Consider the following 13,082-nt stretch of genomic DNA (forward strand, 5'->3'; position numbering starts at 1 on the left):
GGTACAATAGCACTGTTTTGGAGCCAGAGCACTGGGTTCAAATCCTAAGTATGCACCCATAGCTATGACTTTAGATATTTCACTTAACTTCTATGGCTTTCGGTTTTCTCTTCTATAAAAGGAAGAATTGGAATAGGTGTTTTCTGAGCACCCATCCACTTGTAAATCTGTAATTCTAATTTAACAAAACAGCAAGGTTGACTATTAAATCATAGCTGATTTTCTTCAGAATATTTTATTTTAATGTAACAATCTAGATACAGAGAGAAAGAATTATCATATCTTTTGAATATTTATCTATTGGTGAATGATTCTTCTTTAAATACATTTATTTGGTTTTCTTATATTTTGGATATCAGACTTTTGTCAGAGAATCTGATTTTTCCCAGCTAACTAGATTCCTTCTCATTTTGTTTTAATTTTGTACATAAACTTTTCAATTTCATGTAATCAAAACTGTCCATTTTATCTTCTTTGATCCTATCATTTTGTCATGAATTTTTTCCCAGTCACTTTCATACTCAAATAGAGTTTGAGATTAAATTGAGAACAGAAAGAAAGAAGGAATAAGAATAGTAACCCTTTGCCTTTCTTTTCCCCTTATACCCGATATAGGATCCACCCCATTACCAAAATATACTTAATCTCTCCTATTCCTCCAAAAGTAAACATAAAAGAGGGGAAAAAAGAGGATGTTTGAAATAGATGTCATATATTCTTTCTGAGGGAAACCTGAGTTGCTCTCTCTTCTTGCACATTATTTCAAGTACTGAATAGAAATATATAAAATAACTGTATTTACTTCTGAGAAATAACTTTTAAGGCTGCATTACCTAAACTAAAATTTCACATCAGAAGTATACACAAAATGAAAAATGGAAAAGAAAAAAACTGGCAATTGAGACTTTAGTAAATAGTGACATAAGACTCTTTTTGAAAAAATTCTGCTTGGAAAACAGAAAACTATTTAAAATTGCCCATCAAGAGCATCAGAATGACATTATTTGAAATCTTGTACAATAGAACATGTCCCAGCATATGAAATAAACAAAATAAGAAGCAAAAAACAAAAATAACCCCAGAGCAAAACAAAAGCTAACTCAGCCCTATAATAATGCTTTATTGATTGTGTAATCACTTAAATCAAAAGTACTGAGCTCACCAGTTGTGTTTATTATATTTTATCTTTAGCTTCATGTCTATCCTATCCCTTTTGTTTAAAAATAGCTGACACTCAGAAGAATCTATCAGAAAACTAAAACTCTTTAATTTCCATGATCTCAGTAGTAAACAAAATTCATTAGAAATAGCTGAAAAGATTGAAAAGAAGAAAATTTTGATTAATTTCCTTCTTTTATAGATGATTTTACCCTCAGAGATAGTTTTAAACTTTAGTTACATTGCTCATAATGCAGACCAAATGATTAAAAGCAATAGAAAACAGAAACATTTCAAATAGAATAACAGAATCATTCTTAGAATATTCTACCATGATAAATGCTCCATTAAAAATTGCCTGTGTTATTAAGAACTTAATACTACAAATAAAAAAGTCGGCTTGCCTTGTAAGAATGCTGCTTAATAATACCCTAGACTCTCCTTTCGCTCAAGAAGTTTCCTTGCTTTCACCCAGAGGGAGATTACCAGTCAAGCTACAAAGAGCATTGACTCCTTTGCAGGTGTAGCAAATTAAAGAACTGGGGCAAACTTTGATTCTCAAGCTGGCAGCTGGACATTATGAGTAAATATATTTTTGTCTCTTCTCTAGTTCTTTGAAACTCTTAATATCTAGGGCTTTTCATTATTTTACAGTGAATCCAGAACACGAGATAAGAAGGATTGACCAAGAATGTTATTCTAATAATGCAGTGTAATAAAAAACAAAAACAAACAAAAACAAAAATTCCAAGGGCATGTAGGTGGCATGGAAGATAGAGTACTGAGCTTAATACCAGCTATATCTTCTTGAGTTCAAATCCAGCTTCAAATATTCACTAGTTATATGACCCAAGATAAATCAGTTAAACCTGTCTACCTCAGTTTCCTCATCTGTAAAATGACTTGAAGAAGGAAATGCCAAATCACTCCAGTTATCCCTGCCAAGAAAATCCCAAATGGGGTCACAAAGAATTGGATATGAATGAAAAACAATTTAACCAACACAATAAAAAGCAAAATATATACTGGACTAAAACTAAACTAAAATCCAATTAAACTAAAACCCACACTTTTCACTACTCTGCACTGCCAATGTCAGAATATCTAATGTACCTTCTCAGAAGTCAAATGACATTGAACTACTAAATAGAATGCCACAGGAAAAGAATATCTGAACATTATGATGTTTTTTTAGTTTTACAAATGATCTCTCTTACCACTTAGATTGAACATAATCATATTCTTTTTAGATCATGTCTACTTTTTCAAGGCATTTTTAGTCATGGAAACATAATGAGAAAAACCTTACTGACAATTAGTTAAAATAACAAAGTCCATATCAAATATATATAAAGTAGATCAAAGTTTTTTTGATAATTCCAGGCAAACAGCAAAGCTTTTTTAAAAGAGTTATAAATTAGATGATTGTTACAGCTCTTTTGAAATTAAATGCCTTTTTAAATGGATTGACTTGATCATTCAGTACAATATTACCTTTTGGAGAAGGTGCAGTAGGAAACCAGACTAGCTTGGATGTTTTTGTTAGCTTTTAAATTTTAAGCTCCTTTTTTTAAAAAAAATTATTTTTGTTCTGAATTTAGAGAAGTCAATTAAAGATTACAATATTGTATAAAGAATAGGGGGGTAGGAATTATATATGAAACTGAATGGCTTTTATTCAGTTACTTGGCTGAATATTCAGCTTTCTTTCTTTTTTTAGCTCTCTTTTCCTTTTAAATGTAATATCTGTGCTGTCCTTTTTTTCCATTCCTCAGGGAGAGTTTAGCCTCAGGTCCTGCTCGAGGGAATTGAGTTCAGCCCTTACCATCCCGGGTTCTAATGAATGGAATAGCTCAGAGTTCTTGAGCTCAAGTTTTAGGGTTTTGCTCAAGAGAGTCCTTCAAGACTCCTTAAGAGCTCAAGTAATAAAATGCTCATAAACTATGGAAAAGAACTTATTTATTAAAAGAAAATCAAATCTACAAAATACTATAGGCAGTCTTTAGCAAAATAGGGCATAATTGAGGTTTGGAAGGGGTTAATTTTTCTTAAACAGTGGGAGAAGAAAAAGAGAATTAGGCCCCTTTAAGTAAGGTGATTTGTAGTGAAATAATTTTCTACTAAAATCTGGATCTGTTTCTTACTACTGTTATGCCCAAGGAAAGAAGAAAATTATTCCAGAAGCAAGCAGTAGAGCATAAAAACGAAGGAACAATATGTTTCCTTCCTAAGTTTTATTTTTCATCAAAAATTGACAATCAATTATTGTTGACCTTCTAGTTGCTGTGTTGGCTTTCAATAGACAAAAATTTTCTTCTGAGTTTGCTTTCAATTATCTTTGTCAGTTCAATAAATATCTTTTTTATGGGTTTTCTGGGTGCTCTGATTTTCATTTTCCCAATTATTGGATATATTTCTAGTGGCTTCAATTTAGAGGTTGGTCATATGTCCATTAAGGTGTAAATAATGTGTATATATGTGTGAAAGGGAATAATCAAAACAAAGTTCTTCCATTTCAATCTGCAAGACCTTTATAATAGGCTCAATATTGTGGGAACATGTCCAATGCATGACCCTCCTCGTTATGAGAAAATATCTGTATTTCCATAGTTGAACAACATGACCCTGGTAGATCTTTTCTTCTCTGAAGGTTTGGCCCACTTTCAAGTGAACAAAACACTCTAAATAACCAGGATATGTTTGTCAAGTCATCAAGCACTTAACTTTAGAAAAAAATAGAACTCTTTTGAAACTATATAAAAATCAGGGCCCTCCCTTTTACCTCTCTGGAGTCTTACTAGTGGAATGGACACATTACCTGGAACTTTCCCAATGGGGAGTCCAAAGACTGAACCAGGACTTCTCACCTGTGTGATCCCAATATAGGTGTTTTGATTGGTGATTTATCTTCCTTCTTTCCTTCTTTCCTTCCTTCCTTCTCTTCCTCCTTCCTTCATTCCTTCCTTCTTTCCCTTTCTCCTTCCTTCCTTCCTATCTTCTTTCCTTCCTTCCTTCTCCTCCTCCTTCCTTCATTCCTTCCTTCTTTCCCTTTCTCCTTCCTTCCTTCCTATCTTCTTTCCTTCCTTCCTTCCTTCCTTGTTTCCTTCCTTCCTCCCTCCTTCCCTTCTTTCCTTCCTTCCTTCTTTTATTAAAAATAAAACTTGTTTCTTAATTAGCATGAGTGTCTTTATTCACTGCGATCAAAATAGAAACTATATTCCTTACTGCAACATATTGCTCTTCAGTAATACAATTTGAAAAGCTTTATGTATAAAGTTTTGTGCAATCATCCAGAAGGTTCTAGTAAGTTCTGTGACTTAGACAGCATTTTGCTATTCTGGATGGGACTTGCTCTGTTTGTACAGAGTCAATTTGTTTTGATGGATCAATACCAGACCTTGGATAGCCTCAGTATAGATTCCTCAAAGAGATCCTTTTTTCATTTCCTTGTGATAATTATCTTCCGACATGATGGAGATAAAAGACAAAGTAATTCTCCTCCTTCAAAAAGAGTCATGGTTAAGACATTAAAAAACAAACAAACAAACAAACAAAACAAAACACCTTTCTTTAAGGTTGTAAATGAGGTATTGGTGATCCAGTGGAAATAACACTAAACTTGGAGTCACAAGTAACATTGTTTAGTCATGCCTGCTTCTTCATGACCCCATTTGGTGATATTTTTGGCAGACACTAGAATGGTTTACCATTCCCATAACCAATCATTTTACAGATGAGGAAACTGAGACAAACAGGGTAAAGTGACTTATCTAGTGTCATGGCCAGATTAGAACTCAAAGAGTTTCTTTTACTTCAAGTTGTACCACCTAACTACCAGAAATCACAGGACCTGAGTTTGAATCCTGGGTCTGACATTTACTATGTGCTTGTGATCTTGGATAAGCCACTTAAATCTTTGGGAGTCAGTCATTATCTGTAAAATGTGAGCTGGACTAGAAAGTTAAAAGTTTCTCCTAACTCTATAATCCTAGAATATCTGTTCTCCTAAATTAATACTCACTGAACAATTTGGGATTGTGTTAATTGAAGGTAAGGATGGAGATTTATGGAAGAAAGAATTATACTAATTTAAAGGATGAAAACCACACCCAGTCTTAAAACTTAATTGCTATATAAACATTTCTGAAAGATAGATAGAGATCTGGCTTCAACCAGGAAAACCCATGTTCAAGTCTCTCCTGTCCCTTCTGTGGCCTACTAATTGTAGAATCTTGGTCAAATTGCTTAGATTTTCCATGTTCTAGGAAAGTTATTAATTTTAGACAAAGTTGCCAACCTGTACTGATAGATGGTATTTCCTCCTCTTCAAGTTCCTTATACCAATAAAATTACAAGTCTAGTCCTATCTCTCTATTTTTTCTAAAGAGGCAGCTAGGTGGTGCAAGTGAATACAGCTCAGGATCTGGAAGTTAGGAGAATTTATATCCAGCTTCAGACACTTACAAGTTGTGACTCTGGGCAAGCCATTTGACCCTGTTTTCCTCAGTTTCTTCTTTTGTAAGGAAATGGAGTTCCAATATCTTTGTAAAGAAAACCCCAAATAGAGTCACAAAGAATGAGATACGACTGAAGACCCACAGATAATTTTATATTTATAAAATATCTGATTATGCAGCATTGTTTTAAACATAAATTCTGTAATAACATCTCCTTTAATAACCTTAGCTAATTGGCTAGATTTTAATTGCTCTCAGAACCATCATTGTTTTCCTGGTTTTTTGTTTGGTGAATGTTTTCTCTACTCATCTTTCAGCAGTACACATACTGGCTCATTTATTTTAAAATAATTTCTTCTTAGAATAAACTCCAAGTAAACTTTCAAGCTTATAGATATGGATAATATATTTTTTAAAAATTTGTCAGAAGTTTGAAAGGTCCCAGTATGTGTGTTCCTACTCAGTTGGTAACTGTTTCAGGAGACTCCTAAAATGTTTCAAATTGTAGATAGTAGACCCTGTAAATGAGGTAATTCTCTACTATATCCTCCCTGAAAGGGCTGGTAAAGATAGTGAGAATTATATTTTCATTTTCACATTGGTATTATGAACTTATAAGATATCAGAAAATAAATCTAATATCAAAGAGGTGTGTGTATGCATGCTTGAACACATATAGAGTAGTGGTGGTTTTTTTTTTTCTTTATGCTCTGAGGTCAGCCCCTTCATTCCCCCCCCCCTTTTTTTGTTTGAGATGTATAGACTAGATTCCTCATAAATTATCCTCTAAAAGAGAAATGTACTCTTTTGTAGATTGTCATATAAGGATAATAAATCAAATTGCTTTCATGTTTGTTTTAAATTAGACTTGACTAGCTGTTTTAATTTAAATGTTTAAATTTAATGATTTAAATAAACTTTTCTCTACTGATCTGAAGTAGGAAAAAAAATACATTTGAGAAAGTTAGTATGAAATGAAAATGTTCAATTTTACAATGATTTTTTTCAAGTTAACATTTTATAAAATCTCTGTGAGTATGATGGAGTTCGTTAGTAATTTGAGATTAGCAGTAACAATGCTGGAAAATGTGTTTTATGAAGCAGAAAACGAAAACATCTTGCAAGAACTTGTCAGTGAAGTTACCTGTCAGTGAGGCAAAACAATACTTATTGTCAAAAGATCAGTTGTTGGCTCTCTCTCTTCCTCTGAATCACTTTTCACTTAGTATAAAGACTGAAATAAATCTTATTTCTGAAAGTTTGTACTCACCATCTCCAACTAGTAGATAAGCAAATTTTAAGTTATGTGGCCATTTAATTTATTGCCAGTGGAGTTTGGTGGCATAGGGAAAAAACTTGAAACTTTCCTCCAATGATGTGATGGCATATTTTCAATCTAAAGTGAGAAGAAAAAAAAGAATATTTTTGCTCCCTAAAGTAAGCCTAAAAATGCATTTGCAATAAGTGTATTTATGTTGGCTCAGAATGTGCTATATTTAAAAGAATATCTAATTTTATCATTTTCATTTTTTGTATTTAATGTCTGCTTCTTCATTTTTTCTGCTATTTTGGGAAATGATTATGTCAAATAGAATCTAAATGATAATATTGGCTATTATGAAAATTCTGTTCTGCCAACCAAAAAAAGTAATATGTTTATTTTTCTTTTGAAGATAGAGGAGACAAAGTATTTTAAGTGAGAAAAGTTACTTTTAAAAAATTCATTTTTCGTTAAAAATTTTTCCTATTAATTTTTGAATCTTAATAAAAAACTGTCTTCTATATGACTATGACCAAAAGAATCATACAATCTCCCAATACTGTACTTCCTTCTTCCCTCAATAATCCATGATGATGAATTATAATTATTTTCTGATCTGCAGTGATAGAGGAATATTCCCTACAGATGAAATCACAGATTTAAACTTAATTTCCTTCTAAAATATATAATATCTGTGAGTTGAAATTTTAATCATTCTAGGATCCTGTTTTTCAATATAATGCTTAAAATACTGTGCTTTTAAACTCAGTCTGATATCAGTTTCTTGGTCTATTTACATAGTTTCTATTTATCCTGAAAATTATCGATAATATCTATGGAAACAATCTGAAATCCTGTCTTTTTTACATGGTAGTGTTTTGCTAGTGACGATAACAAAATATTTCCTTGGTAGAATGAATATGGTTTAGACAAAAATCTATAATAATTCTCTTGCTTAGTCCAGAATAGAATATGAGTCACTATTATGAATAATGTTCTCTCTCTGTTCCCATTACTGTAGATCTTTTTTTTTTCCTTCCCTCCACCCCAGTAATATTTCAAGTACCTTGTAGCCTGAAAGACTTGGTGCCATTTTCATACACTTATATAGAAATGGTGGTAGAATTTAAGTCTAATCTGACTTTGAGGTCTGAATTGTTCAGAAAACTGCCTCAAATTTTGGCAAACAAATAATAAACAATCCACCCACTCCCAACTGCTGTACTTAGAAATCTGCTGACTGGCTCCCTGAGACAAATCTGCCCTGAAGTTCTGACTCTTAGTCTCTTCCTGGAATTTTTGCATCAAGAGTGACCCACTGCTCATTCTACTACCAGCTCACTCTCCAGACTATTCCATAAGCATACTTGTTGCCTGGCACCCTGGAGATGATAAATTCTGCTTGAATCTGGTAAATCAATTCCTCTCTACATTGCCCTCTTCTCTCCAGTCCCTTACCTAATCCCCTAATAGAATTTGCTCTGACAAGTATCAATCTTGGATTTACTCCCACTATTTACTGCTTTTGTTCCAAGTCACCTGGTGCTGAAGTACACTGGAGAAAATCATGAAATCAAACTAACTGGATCCACTATGAAGATGATAATCATAGTTTACATTTATATAGTTCTATCTGCCAAGCACTTTATAATTCTTATCACATTTGATCTTCATCCCTGACAACATCCCTAGGAGATAGGTGATATCACTGTTTTACAGATAAAAATACTGAGGCAGGCAGAGATTAAGTGACTTGCTTACCAGCTAGGGAATTCATTCTTCAATGGTTAACATATTCTGTTCCTCTGCCTTTCAACAATTCACTCCAGATCTTCTCACCCCTTCTCGGCTCTCTAGAATGGCTGCTTGAGAGGTAATAAACTTGCTTGGGATATTGGGAAGCTCCCGGCAGGGGTCTTCAAACTACGGCCTGGCCGCGGGCCAGATGCAGCAGCTGCAGACATTTATCCCCCTCACCCAGGGCTATGAAGTTTATTTAAAGGCCCACAAAACAATTTTGTTTTTACTATAGTCCGGCCCTCCAACAGTCTGAGGGACAGTAAACTGGCCCCCATTTAAAAAGTTTGAGGACCCCTGCTAGCCTTTCACACCTCTTCCCTTGTTTGCACTTTCAGATACATGGTTCTCTTCATACTGCACTCCTTACCCTCCAACCCCTAGCCTCACCCCAACCTCATTAGTAATGGTAGAATCAGAATACTCTTTGCCCTATTTTGCTACTGGTAGATTCTCCTTCTACCATCAGCCAATAATTTCTTCAATTGAGGATCATTCAGTCTATCACTCAAGATAGATTCTGGTAATTCTTATCTAGTGATGGCACTTTTCTTAATGTCCTTCCTTCCTGCTTCAAGGCATTTCAAGATACATATGCCTTAAATTCTCATTTCGTTTCCCTTAAACTTCTGCCATCATCCACAAGTGTTCCACTTTGTTCATTCTGAAATTCCTTTATCTGTTGCCATTCTAATTCTTTCTCTTGTCTTGAAATCCCTAACACTGCTTTTCATACTTACCATGACCACCAATGTCTCCACTTCTCTGGCCACCGTCCCTTAACTGGCTATGTTCTCCTATTACATCTTGAACTCTTGAACAAATTTAGTTCTACATTGTTTTCATCTCTCTAGTGCTTTGTTTCCTAATCTTATAACAAATGTTGCTCTGCCTCGATTTTAATTACTCCCACTGATTTTGTTCCTACTCACTTGCTACCAAAGGAATCTGGAGATAATCATAAAGCTGGGTTGATTGGGTCCATTTTAAATGTTATAAGCTAACATTTATATAGAACTTACTATGTCAGGTATTGTACTAAGCACTTGACAATTCATTTGATTCTCACAACCATCCTGGGAAGTGATATCTTTAACAGATGAGGAAACAATTAACTTGTTCATACTCACATAGCTAAGCAAGCATCAGAGGACACATTTGAACTCAGATCTTCCCGATTCCAGGCTTGGGACTCTCTCGTGCCACCTAGTTGTCTCAAATATGTAATTTCAACTGGGCCCTTAATGCATCAAAATGATTGTCATATACCCCTAATTTATGCACCCTTCCACTCATGTTTATCCAAATTCCTCCTCAAACCTTCCAAATCCCACAGCCTTCTCTGTACCCTCTAAACTGAGAATTTACTTCATTATTTCACTAAAAAAAAATTAAGGCTATTTGCTGAGAGCTTCCTCTTTTCCCATCCTCATCTCACATCACTAAGAAACCTGCCACATGAAGAGGTGGCTTTTTTCTTCACCAAAGTAAATCTCTTCTATATGCACAAGCAATCCCATTCTAATTCCATCTTTTCTAGTAAATTGTCCTCTCCACCATTCCCATTCTTTTAAAAGTTTTTATATATTGTCTTTATATGCCTCCCATATGACAGATGTATTTTTAATAGGAGGGGAAAAGCACAACTGTAAGGTAATGTTGTATCTCTTAGGTCAAGTCTCACTTGAGCTTTATAATTTTGTTATATCTATTTGATTTTTTGGTGTTTTGTTCTTTCCATTACTTTTGCTGTGGTAACTGTCTATTGTTTTCTTGGCTCTGCTTCACAACACACTACTGCATACAGATCTATGCTTCTCTGAATTCATCATATCATTTCTTACAAAGTGGTATTTCATTACATCCATATGTGTTTAGCTCTCCTGCAGCTGATAGGCATCTACTTTGTTTCTAATTCTTAGCTATCATGAAATTTTGAAGTATATGGGGACTTTTTTCTTAATTTTAATGCCTTTCTTGAGGCATAAGCTCAGCAATGAAGTCTGATTCATTTTTAGTCATCTTACTTAGCATAATTCCAAATTGCTTTCCAAAATGGTGTTGGTTTCCAAAATAGTACATCAACTTTGAATTTTTATTAGGGGACCTCATAATGGACAAGAGAGATGCAAAAAAGAACTATGTTTAAGAGCTCTAATGAAAGTAACTTAAGTGGAGGATACCTTTCTGAAAGCCTAAAGGTGTGGGAAAAGAGAAACCATCAGGAAAACTTTGTAAACTTAAATCTTAGGCATATTCTTTGCATCTTTAAGTTCAGATTTAGCTATTTCCATTCTAATTTCAATGTATCATTCTTTAATCTGATGCTGAAAACACTATACAACTTTCTGATCTACATGATACTAAGTAAGTTTTCTAAGTATTGTCATTTCCTTTAAAATATGAGGACATTCTCATCTTTGCTACTTAATAAGGTGCTAATAGTATCTTTCCTATTTAACGTTATTAATGCTGTTATGCTTTATTGATCATCAAATGAACAGATTAAGAGTGAAAATAGGGCTCCATCTATTGGGAGACCCTTTAAATAATACAGATCAAACAAACAAAAAAAAAAAAATGATGCAAGATGAAATCCATAGTTTCATCATATGGGCACATTGTCACATTGTGAAAAAGGTAGGGAGGGAACTCTGGTGATCCAATGAGAATATGGAGCTTTCAAAGCTATTAAGAATGTCAGAGGCATTTAGGCGGCACAGTGGATAGAGCACCAGCTCTGAAGTCAGTAGAAACTGAGTTCAAATCTAGTCTCAAACACCTAACACTTTCTAGCTGTGTGACCCTGTGCAAATCACTTAACTCCAATTACCTCAGGGGAAAAAATGCCAGCAAAAACTATGAGAATGACAAGGTATTAAAATTATACATACACATTTACAAAGTATGTATGGAGAGGACTGGCGAGACTTACATGAACTGAAGCATCAGTGAAATGAGCAGAACAAGGAGATCATTATATACCTCAACAACGATACTGTTTGAGGATGTATTCTGATGGAAGTATATCTCTTTGATAAAGAGAGCTAATTCAGTTTCAATTGATCAAGGATGGACAGAAGCAGCTACACTCAAAGAAAGAACACTGGGAAATGAATATAAACTGCTTGCATTTTTGTTTTTCTTCTCAGGTTATTTATACCTTCTGAATCCAATTCTCCTTGTGCAACAAGAGGACTGTTCGGTTCTGCACACATATTGTATCTAGGATATACTGTAACCTATTTAACATGTAATGGACTACTTGCCATCTGGGGGAGGGGGTGAAAGGAGGGAGGGGAAAAATCGGAACAGAAGTGAGTACAAGGGATAATGCTGTAAAAAATTACCCTGGCATGGGTTCTGTCAATAAAGTTTAAAAAAAAATGTATGTATATATGTACATTTAAAATGCTAGGGACTTCTAGATTTGCCTGTTTACCAATAGCATTGTTATTCTTTAACGTTAAATGATAGTCACCTATAAGTGACACTAAGTTGGGGTAGAAATGAAGATTCCATTAACAATGGTGGGAAATAATTAGTTGTATTAGAATTAATCTACAAATTACATAAACAATACTACAGGGGAAGCTAGTTGGTATAGTGGATAGAACACAAACCTTGAAGTCAGGAGAACCCGAGTTCAAATCTGACCTTAATACTTCCTAGCTGTGTGACCCTGGGCAAGTCACTTAACCTCAATTGCCTCAAGAAAAAAACAAAAAAAACAATACAAAACCCACCCTGCTTGGGGAGGGATTGGGGTGGAGACATATGATTTAATACTGACCAAGTTAATTTAAATTATGAACCAAAAAAATCTGAAATTTTAGGAAATTTTTTGGAACTTAAATGATAAGAGAGATGGGCTTGGAGTCAATTACATCTGAATTCCAATCCCATCTCTAGCATCCTGTTTTTAAAAATCAACAGGCATCTCAAATGAGTGTTGTCTTGTGAATTAGATTTGTAAGGCAAAATTACAAGAATCAAAAATCATCAGCCTCCCTCTCTTCCAATCATCCAAGTCCATTGATAAGACAAGTCAGGCTAGGCAACAACCCAGCAGGCAGTGGGTGATCTTGGTGTCTTCAATGTCTTAGTACTCTCTAAGCACTTGCTTCAGTTACCTTCATGGCTATAGGAATTGTTCTCATTCTCCCACTCTTGCCAGAAGAAATCTTCACATGCTTGGAGTAGGCATCCCCCCAACTCATCAAGTTGTTAGTTTTCGGCTGAACCTGGTTTAGCCCATCTGCCAAAACAGTTTACCAGGATGTGTCCTATTGTGCATGCTACAACTTTTTGGAGTTGAGATTTGAATGACACCTCTAGAAAGGGCTTGCCAAGCCCTCACATCAAAGGGGCTAGTTCTCTCTGAAAACCTATGACTATAACAAAGTCAA

The sequence above is a fragment of the Antechinus flavipes genome, chromosome 4, assembly GCF_016432865.1.
Source record: "Antechinus flavipes isolate AdamAnt ecotype Samford, QLD, Australia chromosome 4, AdamAnt_v2, whole genome shotgun sequence".
Lineage (NCBI taxonomy): Eukaryota > Metazoa > Chordata > Mammalia > Dasyuromorphia > Dasyuridae > Antechinus > Antechinus flavipes.